We start from the raw sequence: 13,698 nt of genomic DNA on the forward strand, positions 1-13,698 counted from the left end.
ATATACTTTTATTCCTCCATATACAAGATACGAAGATTATTGTATATTTTGAATTTGTATATGGTGTCAAAAATCAAAAGTTTTGTACACGGAACTTTCATTATGAATTTATATTCTTGGTGAGATAGTCATTTGATATTAGAAAAAATATTCCTTTAATATGATGGTGACTGCAAATTTTCTTTATATTAAGTTCTCATTACCATTTTCATCATACTTTCTTTGCTTTCAGAACTTCCAAAAAAGCATGCTGTTTTTATTTTGTCTTAGTTATTTCTATGAAATAATAAGGATGATAAAAAGTGCACACAAAACTCGACCCGTGCGCTATGACACACACTTTTTAAAGTTGAATGGCGTGTGTTCATTTCAAACTTGCGATTGATTTTGAAAAATGAATTGCGTGTTAAATTATGCAATAGCGAACATCTTCAGTGCCTTCAGCGCTTTGATAAGTTTAATTGTTTGGCGTCTTCATTGAAGCCACAGGAAAGACGTTAAAAACATTGGAATAGTGTCACAAGTCCTAACCCAATTAAGAAGAAATCCATATTTGATACTGTGTCACACAGTGTAAACTGTTGTCAATTCATTGCAGTCAATATTAAGTTGTTCTAAGCAATTATCAAGTCATTATGACATTATCTATTTATTACTTGTATCAATTTAGTAAAATTATTTTTAATTGTGTTTTCATAAATTTCATTAATTAATTGTAACATTAAAGCATGTATATGACATGTTCATGTCTTTAGTTTATGTCTAAAAGTATATGCAATATGTATTTTAGTTTTATGAAGACATTGCAATAATAAAGACCCTATAAAGGTGACAAATCCATTTATAATGCGTTTAAACTGGTTTAATTTATAAAGGTTTTCAGTTACTCTTGCATAAAAAGCTAATAACACTGCTTAGGTGCAAAGTTGTCAAGAATTATGGAAGATATACCAGTTTCATAATTGGATGAAATGTTTACAACTGTTCAACTAACGTGATGTGTAGCCTCAAAGCGGTGACTTATGCTAAAATAGCTGAAAGAAAATTCAATTTTAATTATATTTTAAACAACTTTTTTCAGAAAGTAACTTATTAGATCACTACAAACGTTTTAACCATTTAGAAGAGACCTGCTTTGTGAGTGATATCAGAAAACGTTGAAAATTAACGATATATTTTTGGTGACCTGAGTCACTTTCACTTTCCCGAGTAAACAGCGTTGTAAATAAACTGGTTGTTTGTAAACACAATTGACTTGGAGGACACGGTATTTTGAGCTCAAAACAAGTTATATTGCTCTTCTTATGGTAATGTCCAATAGCACACACACATATATATATATATATATATATATATATATATTGTTTTTGATAACCTTTATAAATAAGATATGAAAAGAAATATTTAAAAATCAGTAAATAATTACGGATCGCCACCTTTATCAGGCCTTTAAGAACTTTTAAAATTCAATGAAGTGAATTTACTTATAATTCCTGGACAAACAGAGAAGTTTGGTACAATTTTAAAATTTTAGTTGTCTCCCTTGGACTTTCGTTACTGGTATATCTCACTTCCATTTTCAATGGTAAAGGTTGGTACAATTTTAAATTTTGAGTTGTCCCACTTGGACTGTCATTACTCATATATCACACTTCCATTTCCAGTTGTAAAATATTGTAGCCAATCCCTGAGTAATGTGAATATGCCATGATCTTTGATCTATATCCCACTCAGACAAGATTATGTAATATACCCTTTCATTTTCACCCTGGTGTGTGTGATGTAAATCGAGATTAAAGGTAGACAAAATATTACTCCCAAGAGGGATTAGCAGGAATGTTAAATATTGAGAAACATGCTGATAACCATGCATTGTTTAACCCCTTGAAAGAGATCTATGTTAGTTAAAGTGGCTGTGTTATGAAATAGAATGATCATAATCATATATTATGTGCGTGTATTTTGAAGTTTATGTGGTCCTTCTGGGCCAGGGCGTCATTATGTGAAGGCCCAGAGGGTGTCCCAGCACTCGTCATTATGTGAAGACCCAGAGGGTGTCCCAGCACTCGTCATTATGTGAAGACCCAGAGTGTGTCCCTGCACTCCTACCTACAGAGGCTGTATTATGTGAAGACCCAGAGTGTGTCCCAGCACTCGTGATTATGTGAAGACCCAGAGTGTGTCCCAGCACTCCTACCTACAGAGGCTGTATTATGTGAAGACCCAGAGTGTGTCCCAGCACTCGTCATTATGTGAAGACCCAGAGTGTGTCCCAGCACTCGTGATTATGTGAGACCCAGAGTGTGTCCCAGCACTCCTACCTACAGAGGCTGTATTATGTGAAGACCCAGAGTGTGTCCCAGCACTCGTCATTATGTGAAGACCCAGAGTGTGTCCTAGCACTCGTCATTATGTGAAGACCCAGAGTGTGTCCCAGCACTCGTCATTATGTGAAGACCCAGAGTGTGTCCCAGCACTCGTCATTATGTGAAGACCCAGAGTGTGTCCCAGCACTCGTCATTATGTGAAGACCCAGAGTGTGTCCCAGCACTGGTCATTATGTGAAGGCCCAGAGTGTGTCCCAGCACTCGTCATTATGTGGAGACCCAGAGTGTGTCCCAGCACTCGTCATTATGTGAAGGCCCAGAGTGTGTCCCAGCACTCGTCATTATGTGAAGGCCCAGAGTGTGTCCCAGCACTCGTCATTATGTGGAGACCCAGAGTGTGTCCCAGCACTCGTCATTATTCGAAGACCCAGTGTGTGTCCCAGCACTCGTGATTATGTGAAGGCCCAGAGGGTGTCCCAGCACTCCTACCTACAGAGGCTGTATTATGTGAAGACCCAGAGTGTGTCCCAGCACTCGTCATTATGTGAAGACCCAGAGTGTGTCCCAGCACTCGTCATTATGTGAAGACCCAGAGTGTGTCCTAGCACTCGTCATTATGTGAAGACCCAGAGTGTGTCCCAGCACTCGTCATTATGTGAAGACCCAGAGTGTGTCCCAGCACTCGTCATTATGTGAAGACCCAGAGTGTGTCCCAGCACTCGTCATTATGTGAAGACCCAGAGTGTGTCCCAACACTGGTCATTATGTGAAGACCCACAGTGTGTCCCAGCACTGGTCATTATGTGAAGACCCAGAGTGTGTCCCAGATTTCCGACCTAATTTGATTACTAGACTCACGACAGTTGAAACGAATTTTGATTTAAAGCTATTAACAGACATTTTAAAAGGCAATTAGAATAATATTTATTATATTATTATTTCCTGCACCATTCAGTATGTTATATTGAGATATTTAATATCAGATAAGAGATTAGCCCTCCCCCTAATTAAATCAATTTTGCATCTTAAACATTAAACCCTATCAGCGCTCTATCTAGGCCTAAAAAATGGGGGCAGCACTATGTCGACCACTGTCCCCCCACCCTAGTCCCCCCTCCCTTGGACCAACAGTATGCCCTTGATTTTATATCATCACATTATTATAAAGGAAGTTGTATTTGAAGTTTCAATAAATTAATCAACATTTTCACTCTGAAACTAGTTTTATTTATTATAAAATGAAAATACAAAATAAGTTAATAATTTTTGAATGTGGATACAGAAATTCCTTTCCATTCAGAACTGCAGGCTGTCAAGCGGTCATACTTTTTCCTACTTTTTCCTACTATTTCCTATTTTTTCATCAGGATCCTACTTTTTCCTTTTTTTTCCCCAAATCTTCCTACTATTCCTACTTTTTCATTTTAAATTGAGAATATTTTTTTTAAAGAGTTTATTTAGTAAACTTGCAGGAAGAATGAATCAATGGCATGACTGTATCCCTGGTAATGTGCATTCATCTAGATGAGACCTGACAATTAACCCATGCTGACTGTCTTCTAGCACCTCTTCAGGAAGCATAAATATTTATTTCTTATGTAACTTTTGAAAATATTGACATTTTTTTTAAGTAACAATAGTGCCTTGTTTACTTCCTTAGCAGTTGTACACGGCAGACTTCACATACCTTACACAGTTCCCGGTGATGCAAGAGCTGAGGGCACCCATTGTTTATTCCAGTTTTATTTTGTCTCTATTGACAACAATTTGACCAAACCTTATGCATATTTACATGATATTGCTGTTTGGAATGTAGAGATATAGAGATACCATGTATTGTATGAGTGGTTATGAAATATGGAATTTATTACACAAGTTATTGGAAAAAGATAAAACTGATGCTTTGCTGAGTTTTCATCATTTACAAATATAATGTAATAAATTTTGTATTACATGACAACAGATATGATGTTCTATTGATATCATAGGTACATCATGTTTAGTAATTAAAGATAAATGCACAAAGCCTAAATGTCCCGATACATTTTTATGCTCCCGGTAGGGTGGCATATAGCAGTTTTTTTTTTCTTTTTCATAAAATTTCATATAGCAGTTGTACTGTCAGTCCGTTTGTCTGTCTGTCTGTCTGTCTGTCTGTGTGTCTGTCCGAAAACTTTAATATGGGCCATAACTTTTGCAATATTGAAGATAGCAACTTGATATTTGGCATGCATGTGTATATCATGGAGCTGAACATTTTGAGTGGTGAAAGGTGAAGGTCATCCTTCAAGGTCAAAAGTAAAAAAGTACAATCCAAGGGAAGTAATAAGCTTTTAAAGGGAGATATTTTCTAAACCTGCCAAATGATATATTGAAATTTTATTTCAAAGCGGCGCAATAGTGGGCATTGTGTTTCTGACAAACACAATTCTTGTCTAATGATGCCATAGCTAGTGAGGTAACTTCAAGGTGTTACAGCGTAGTATTAAAATTATTTAACGGCATTATTACACTCCGGCGAAGTAATCAATAATGTAAAAACCATTATTTGAAACTGGAATAAACAATGTAGTGCAACTGTTTCATTGCCCAATCAATGATGTCATAAAAGATGTCAGGTGATAAGGTCCTATCTCCAGTTGCATAATCTGCTCTGCAATGACCAGTCATTTTGAATGTAACTTGAGTTATTATAACTGCACCCTATTGTCAATTTAAAGGTTTCACAATGTAGCTGTAGCAGAGCATTGACACTGCTTTATATACTAGTATTAATCTTGTACAACAAGTTGGTGTATCACTAAATAAATTTGGTCTTCTGCTTAAGGATATAACATGCACAATATATTACCATTTTTATATCCATACACAGAAGACCTCAAACCACTTAATTATTTGATGAGACACCAAAATGAACAGCATCTTATTATACTTCTTTATCAGGGTAGCTTTGCTTGAAACTTAATTATCATAGATACACTATAAGTGCTAAAATGCCTAGTGGGAAAACAAAGTTTAACCCTTCATGGATGGAGAAGTTGGACAAACACTTGGATCATGGTGCAAGAGAGATACCAGCAATGAGTTTGCAAGATATTTTACTGTCTAAATGAAGTCCATCTTGTTGTAATTCTGGTGCTAATCAACTGATAAGTCATGCAAATGGATAAAAACACAAGGAAAACATGAAATACATGCATGATTATTCACAAAAGCGTGGAAGTGCCCCAAAGCCAAGCAGCTCTCAGGGTGGTGGGGATAAATCTATCTGTATGCAAGTGCAACCATCACACAAGGAACAGATACAAAAGGCTGAAATCTTCTGGGCCCTTATTGTAGCTTCAAGTGGGTATCTATACAGAACATGTGATGGCACTCCTGCTCTGTTTCAAGCTATGTTTCCTGGACCTGTGTCTAAAAAATTAGTATTATGTATTTCTACTTATGAGGGAAAAGTTCCTACTTTTTCCTACTTTTTTCCTACTTTTCTTGCAAAAGTAGTTCCTATTTTTTCCTACTTTTTGAAAAAAGGTCACTTGACAGCCTGGAACTGGTGCAAGAATCTGTTCTGGGTTTATAATCAGGGCTAGCGCTGGCCCAAAATTTCTTTGAGCCAATCTGTTTTGGTTTTTCAGCGCGCGAAAACTGGTTTTAAAATAATATATACTATCAATTTGTTTATATTTTTTTTAATGACAACAAGGGCATTTTCACATATCATAATATGACATGCAGTTTTCAATATAAAAATAATGATTATGGTACTTGTCAGAGTACACATTTATTTTATTAGTTATTTTAAACATGTTACATTTAATAGTGGTGTCGATTGTCCCAAATTTGAAATCCTGAAAATTAGGCCATGGGTCTTGGAACTGCAGCCGTAGGAACCCAACAGGAATAAAGGGCAGAGCCCTCCACCCACCCAGATCCCTAACTAATTGTTCTTTTTTTGTAGTCTTTCCAATTGCAATTTCAGGAGAATACAATTCAAAATATTATAAACCACATTGTCCGTATCACCACATGTGTATTCGTCATTCTATTTCTTCTATAAGGAGCTTCAAAAATAAATTATTATCTACGAAAAATAATGTATCCGAAAACGACAGTCCGAAAAACTGTACGCGTTTGACAATTGAAATAAAATGTGCACATCGTTTGATTGCAGAAAATGAAAACCAGTAACCTAGCAAATACGCAATTGATATACAATTTGGTTGACGTATTGCTTTACAATAGCATAGTTTGTGAGTAAAAAACAACTTAATTATCAACTTTTAATTTCAAACGATAATCGGCAGAAAGGCGTAACATCATCGACATGGATCTATTTATTTTATTATCTATCATTCTTTCGTTCAGATCGATAGTTGATAGAAAGTGATCAGCTTAGAAATAATTTATTTATTGTTACTCTTCTTTTCACTTGTTTATCTTTAAATACGATGTTTGCCATCAGCCGCTATTTTGTTGGCAGACGACAATATCAACTGTGTATTTCAAGAATACAGTGTCTGCGCATGAATGACCCAATATTATGTGTTAGCGAACTCAATGTTGATTGGCCAGCTACCACGTGCGCTTCAATAACAATAAGGTCAAGCGATATCTCATGTTCTGTTGCAGACTCGTTTTTGTTTGTTAAAATTGCGAATACTTTCATTGAAACAAAGAGAAAAATATAGAAAACCAGTCTGGATTTAAATGGCGGATGTTTTCAATGCAATTTTACGAGATTTTAGCATTTTCGCAAATCAAATTTTTCTTGAGCCAAATTCTTAATTATAAATGGCTCAAATGGCGAACGACAGTGCGAGCCCTGATAATTATTAGCTGATATAAAAGCGTTTGTGTTTCACTTTGAATCAATAATTCAATATTAAATAAATTCTAAGTACAATCATATGTCTAGAATACTTTGGATTTTTTGGCTTGTAAACTACATATTTATAAACAATTTATTAGTTAGAACAAAACTCTCATTGAACATTTTTAAAGTTTCTTTGGAGTAATTAGTTGGTCGCGTAGCGACCAGCTAATGTTGTTACTCAAAATTTCAAGTCGGTTCGGCTTATCTACGGAGAGCCTTCTACCCACCACACATGCCGTTTCTGCGCGAGAAAGAGTTGTATAATTTATGCAAGAGGTTTGAGTTCTCCAACTATATTCATTCACAAATGGAAACATTATATGAATATCATGTTAAATGTAATAGTTTCGAACGGAGCTTATATACAAAAGAATCAATAAACAATGATTTTATTATACGTGTCGCGTAAGAGATTGTTTATGAATGATTAAAATAGTCCACTTTCTGCTGCGTCTTTATGACGTAGTACAGGTCATTCATAATCTGAGGTTATTAATAGAATTGGGAAAACAACGCAATAGTATAAGGTTACGCTTGTTTATATTTTCAATTTATAAAACGTTGAACATGAGTTTAATAATAACTTCAGGGGTACGATAGACAACATAAAACCAAATATAACAAACAATTAATATAACACGAATGATCTGTTTCGTAACCGTGTTCATGCTTCTACAGCGGGATTTCTGGGAAACGTTCTTTTGTTCTCAACAGATAGCTGCGATCTACGGGTGCTAAAAACGCAATAGTAGAAGGTTAAGCTTGTTTGTATTCACAGTTCTCAATTTATAAAATGTTGGACATGAGTTCACCAATTACTACAGGCACACTGTTGACAGCCTCAAAAATGCTTTATAATCGCTAAAACCGAAAACAACTAAATATAACAAGAAATATCTTTTAAAAATATAACAAGAAATATCTTTTTAAGAAATATCTTCTAAAAATGTAGTTGGCGTAAACGCTGACTTAAATAAAGTTTGCAATTTACTTAAATGTCTAAATAAATAAATAAAATGAAAACAAAAGTTTAACTATTGTGTTTTTTTTCACTTGTAAGTTGCATATTCACCGCCTGAAATGTGTGTTAGTATTGTCAAACAACACATTAGTGTAAGTAGATAAAAACTATACTACGGGAGTGCACATTATTTGTGTCCTCACATGCCTTATTATGAGTATATTTCTTCACTATCGAAATATATTGTATGTTAATATTTGATTTAAACGCAGTTTTCTTTCCACACATTTAAATCACACTTTCATAGCCGCGTCATGTGAAAATGGGTCTTATGCGTTTCGGCCAGCGTTTCTTAAACCCAACATGTGCATTTGCACAGTCTGGTCAGAGGATTATGCTGTTCGCTATAAAATCACTCAATATGTTATGGTCTCATTATATATCTCCTGACCAGACTGAGAGATGCGCAGGCTGAGTGGGCTTTATATATGATGGGCGCATATGGAATAAGACCTATTTTCACTATGAACGAGGGTCATTAAAAATCTCATTGCGAATTGTAAATAGCAAACTTGTAAATAAGGGCAGCCTATTCAGGCTTTCAGGAACGATTTCCAGACGTGCTTACCAAGTACGGCAAACATTGTGGTTGGATAATTAAACGACTTTCCTCTTATCGTGACACTAAACTATTTCGGTAATGATTGTTTTCTCATCTTGAAAGCAAATTTGAAATTCTGCGAGATGGATATTAACGCGTAATTGTAACTGGGTCACAATTTGTGTCGTTTGAACATACAGAGAGTAGTCCGGAATTCCTTACACTGAACAGTGCTACATCCTTTGCGCTGAGCACAGACACAGTGATATGGCCAAAGTTCAGAGGTTGTATCTCAAATCAGCCTATGAAAACATTCGAAAATATTAATGCGTGTCTGCTGGCTTTATGTAAAAGTCATTAAGATAAAAAGCTGAGTAAAACAGCTACAACGAAAAAACGCATTAGTGCTCTATACCTATGTTTAGGTCAGAGTTGTTGACACCGTGTGAACTGCTCGGGTAACAAATAATGCATAAACATCAATGTACGGGTCAACAGGGCTGTCTTGATGACTACCTAATTCGTGAGTAAAAAGTATTGCTCGCAGATATATTTTTTATTTATTTTCATCAATGATCTTATAATGTATATTTTGAATTTGTATATGGTGTAAAAAATCAAAAGTTTTGTACAGGGAATTGTCATCATGAAATTATAATCTTAGTGAGATAGGTATTTGATATTCCAACAATATTCATTTAATATGATGGTGATTACAAATTGTCTTTATATTCAGTTCTGATTACCATTTTCATCATACTTTCTATGCTTTCAGAACGTCCAAAAAGGGCCATGTTGTTGTTATTTTGTTATCTCTATGAAATAAATAGGATGATAAAAAGTGCACACAAAGCTCAACCTGTGCGTTATGACACTCTCTTTATAAATTTGAATGGCATGTGTTCATTTCAAACTTGCAATTAATTTTGAAAAATGAATTGCGTCTTAATTATGCAATAGCGAACAACTTAAGTGCTTTCAGCGCTTTGATTTTTTTTTTGCAATAACCTGTTTTGAAATTCATGACTACTTCATTAACTTGGACAATCTTTCAGTTAACTGAATTTTGTATGTTGATTAATTATCTACATTGTAAACAGAATTGTAAATATCTGTTACAAGTACATGTATGACATGAAGGAAGTCAGGTATTTTGTTACCCCTCTAAACGTGCAGATTATAATGAATAATCTGACATTTGATTCAGCACATCCTGCTCTGTTTCAGTTCTTAATTTCTTTGTGAATACAGATTAATGTATTATTATATGAATAATGTTAATTTATGCGGTTTTGAAGTCAATTGCTTAGATATGGTATGCAGTATGAAATTGAAGTAAGTGGAATGTCAGTGTGAAGTTTTTTTTAAATAATTGCAATGTATCACATGTCTGGGTTCCTAAAATGTATTCTTCCTTTGTAATATTTATTCATAATTTCAGCAATCTTCTACAGATATATAACAAAAAACTTTGTCCCACAGCTTATCTTTTACAGGTCTATTAAGAAATAATTTAAATAATTCTGAAATTAAGTGGGTGACATTTTAAAATTAAAATTTGAGATCAGTCTTTTCAATGCGGCATAAAATAACTAATATCCATTTTATGTGTTTTGCAATTAAAACACATTTTTATGTTCACTTGTTTTATAACAATCAGTTTCATACTATTGTATCAGTAACTTGAAAATTGGTAAACACGGTTGAAAGAGGGATGTTGACTAGTTTTGGTTTAGATTTAAAACATATATGAAAACAAAAATTATTCTCTTTGTTCAAATACTTATGAATCAAGCAATACAATAATTATGAAGTCACAATAAATATCCAAAAAAACATATCTTCAATGTCAATTAAGTACATGAAAGTACGGTCTGTTTTACAAAACTCATTCCGTAATGCAACAGATAGAAAATAACACAAACATGTACATGTAAAGCAGGTCAACAGATAAGGATCGATATATTGTTTTTACGATTTGTATTTGACTTAAAACACATACAAATAAATAATCAATCATAACTAAACAATCAGGAAAATCTGAAAACAAAATGCAATTGATTCATGGTATTCGTAGAAAGTTTATATAGACACAGGTTCGGGCCGGTGTCTATTAAAAAATTAGCTTCCATTGTAAAATGCTGAAAAATGTCGGCTGCTGAGGGCAGACAGGCTAGGAATCTTCCATTATGGGCATTGGCGCCCAATATTTTTAATTTGTTATGAGACTCGAACCGTCCGGTAAAGGACGTTGTAAAGAGTATGCTTTCAGTTTTAATTGTGCGGGTGGTGATACAATTACTAATTGACATGAAATCTGATATGTTTCCCTGTAAAGGTATTGTTGTATCTCGGATCAACTTGTATTGACAGCATATCTTGGTATGATAGTTTTTAACTCTGTTCCCCTACCTGAGGCTAACGCGTCTGTAATATTATACATCACTATGATTGAATTTTAAGTTGTAAATTAAGGAATATTTCATCCTCATCAAGTATTAGAGGATAGAACCATACATAGTTCCGAAAATTCATGGCGATATATATATATATATTATATATAATGTATAAAAATAAAATTTAAGGTGAGTATTATAACAGTGACATGATGAGGCTTAGCAATGGAGGCAAGGCTTTTCTAGCGCTTAAAATACAATTCTCACTTTATATTTAACTTAAAATATCATTTTAGTCTTAAAATATCATTTTACACGCAGATATATCAAACAATGCCAACAGGATCTTGGAATCCCAGTTAAGCACTGGTGTTTTTATGCCCCAGAAGGAGGGCATATAGTGATCGGACCGTCCGTCTGTCTGTCTGTCCGTCTGTCCTTCCGTCACACTTTGTGTTTAGGTTTCTCATAAATTATTAAATTCTCATAACTTCTATGTTGCTTCAGATGTAACCTTCATATTTGGCATGCATATGCACAAAAATTTTGACCCCCGTGACCTTGACCTTAGGGTCCGCGTTTAGGTTTCGAGATCTGCGTTTAGGTTGCGGAAAATGCTCATTAACTTCTATGTCCCTTGAGATATAACCTTCATATTTGGTATGCATGTGTATATGGACAAGGCCTTTCCATACGCACAAAAATGTTCACCCCTGTGACCTTGACCTTGAACTTAGGGTCCGCGTTTAGGTTTCGAAATCTGCGTTTAGGTTTCGAAAAATGCTCATAACTTCTATGTCCGTTGAGATATAACCTTCATATTTGGTATGCATGTGTATATGGACAGGGCCTTTCCATATGCACACAAATTTTGACCCCTGTGACCTTGATCTTAAACTTAGGGTCCGCGTTTAGGTTTCGAAATCTGCATTTACGTTTCAAAAAATGCTCATAACTTCTATGTCCATTGAGATATAACCTTCATATTTGGTATGCATGTGTATATGGACAAGGCCTTTCCATACGCACACAAATATTCACCCCTGTAACCTTGACCTTGAACTTAAGGTCCGCGTTTAGGTTTCGAAATCTGCGTTTAGGTTTGGAAAAATGCTCATAACTTCTATGTCCCTTGAGATACATGTATAACCTTCATATTTGGTTTGCATGTGTATATGGACAAGGCCTTTCCATTAACGCATACAAATTTTCACCCCTGTGACCTTGACCTTGAACTTAGGGTCCGCATTAAGGTTTCAAAATCTGCGTTTAGGTTTTGAAAAATGCTCATATCTTCTATGTCCCTTGAGATATAACCTTCATATTTGGTATGCATGTATATATGGACAAGGCTTTTCCATATGCACAAACATTTTCACCCCTTTGACGTTGACATTTAACTTAGGGACCGCTTTTAGGTTTCAAAATCTGCGTTTAGGTTTCGAAAAATGCTCATATCTTCTATCAAAGCGTTAATAGGGGGCATATGTCATCCTATGGTGACAGCTCTTGTTTACAGATTAAATTGTATATGCAAAGCATAATACCATTGTTTTGCGCAAATACCTTACTAAGTCAGTAATAATAAGTCTACACAATAATTATAACTTCAGACTTGAGTATGATCAGTTATAATTACCAGTTAGCCAGACACATACAAATGTGGGGTATAATACATAGGTTTATTCCTATTTGATATTTATAAAACGATACAATTGTATTTTGAATGTTTATAAAAGATTTCTGTATGAAAAGTGTAACTAAGAAGCCAATTGAAATATTAAAGGGATTTGTTCACTTTTTGGGGCATTTTTTGAAGTGTGTCAATGGATGCCTTAAATTGCTTGGTTTTAACCATGGAACTGTAGAGATCGTTTATAATGAAATTTTGGAGAGAAAAGCATTTCTTCCCAGCTGTGCTCAAACCTTTGTCCATTGGAAATTATATAGCCTAAACCACTCAACCATACTCGGTACTGACTGTTACATACCGGTATTTGTAAACATGTTACTGCATACCTAGGACAATAATCAGGAGATTCCACGAAACCTTGCATGCTTTTTTATAGCGGAAAGCGTTGCCTCTGACCAGACTAAGCAAGTGCGCAGGCTGGGCTTTAGCTACACAGGCCGCATATGCCATAAGACCAATTTTCATATGACGCGAATGTAACAGTGTTATTTGCATGTGTGTAAAAAAACAAAATCAACAAATATCAAATGTTTGGATGCAATACTTGAACCCTTAAACCTTTAAGTATGGGCATAAAACAACTGATCCAGCATTATAATTTATATGAGGAAGATTTAAATAACTTGAAATCATAAATATAAATGTTGCTGTAAGGCAGATCATTAGCTGTTGTAAGTTTAGGTCAGTACTTATCATATATGTTTAAATTAAGATGCTGCAAAAAATCACTATTGTGCTTCATGCAACCCCTGTGTTCTTAGCAGAGCTACAGATAAGCTTTTTGGGGTAATTGGGTAATACCCTTCAAAATAAGAATGAATTGGGTAATGGAAAACGTGATTGGGTA

This window comes from Dreissena polymorpha, chromosome 1 (assembly GCF_020536995.1).
Source record: "Dreissena polymorpha isolate Duluth1 chromosome 1, UMN_Dpol_1.0, whole genome shotgun sequence".
Lineage (NCBI taxonomy): Eukaryota > Metazoa > Mollusca > Bivalvia > Myida > Dreissenidae > Dreissena > Dreissena polymorpha.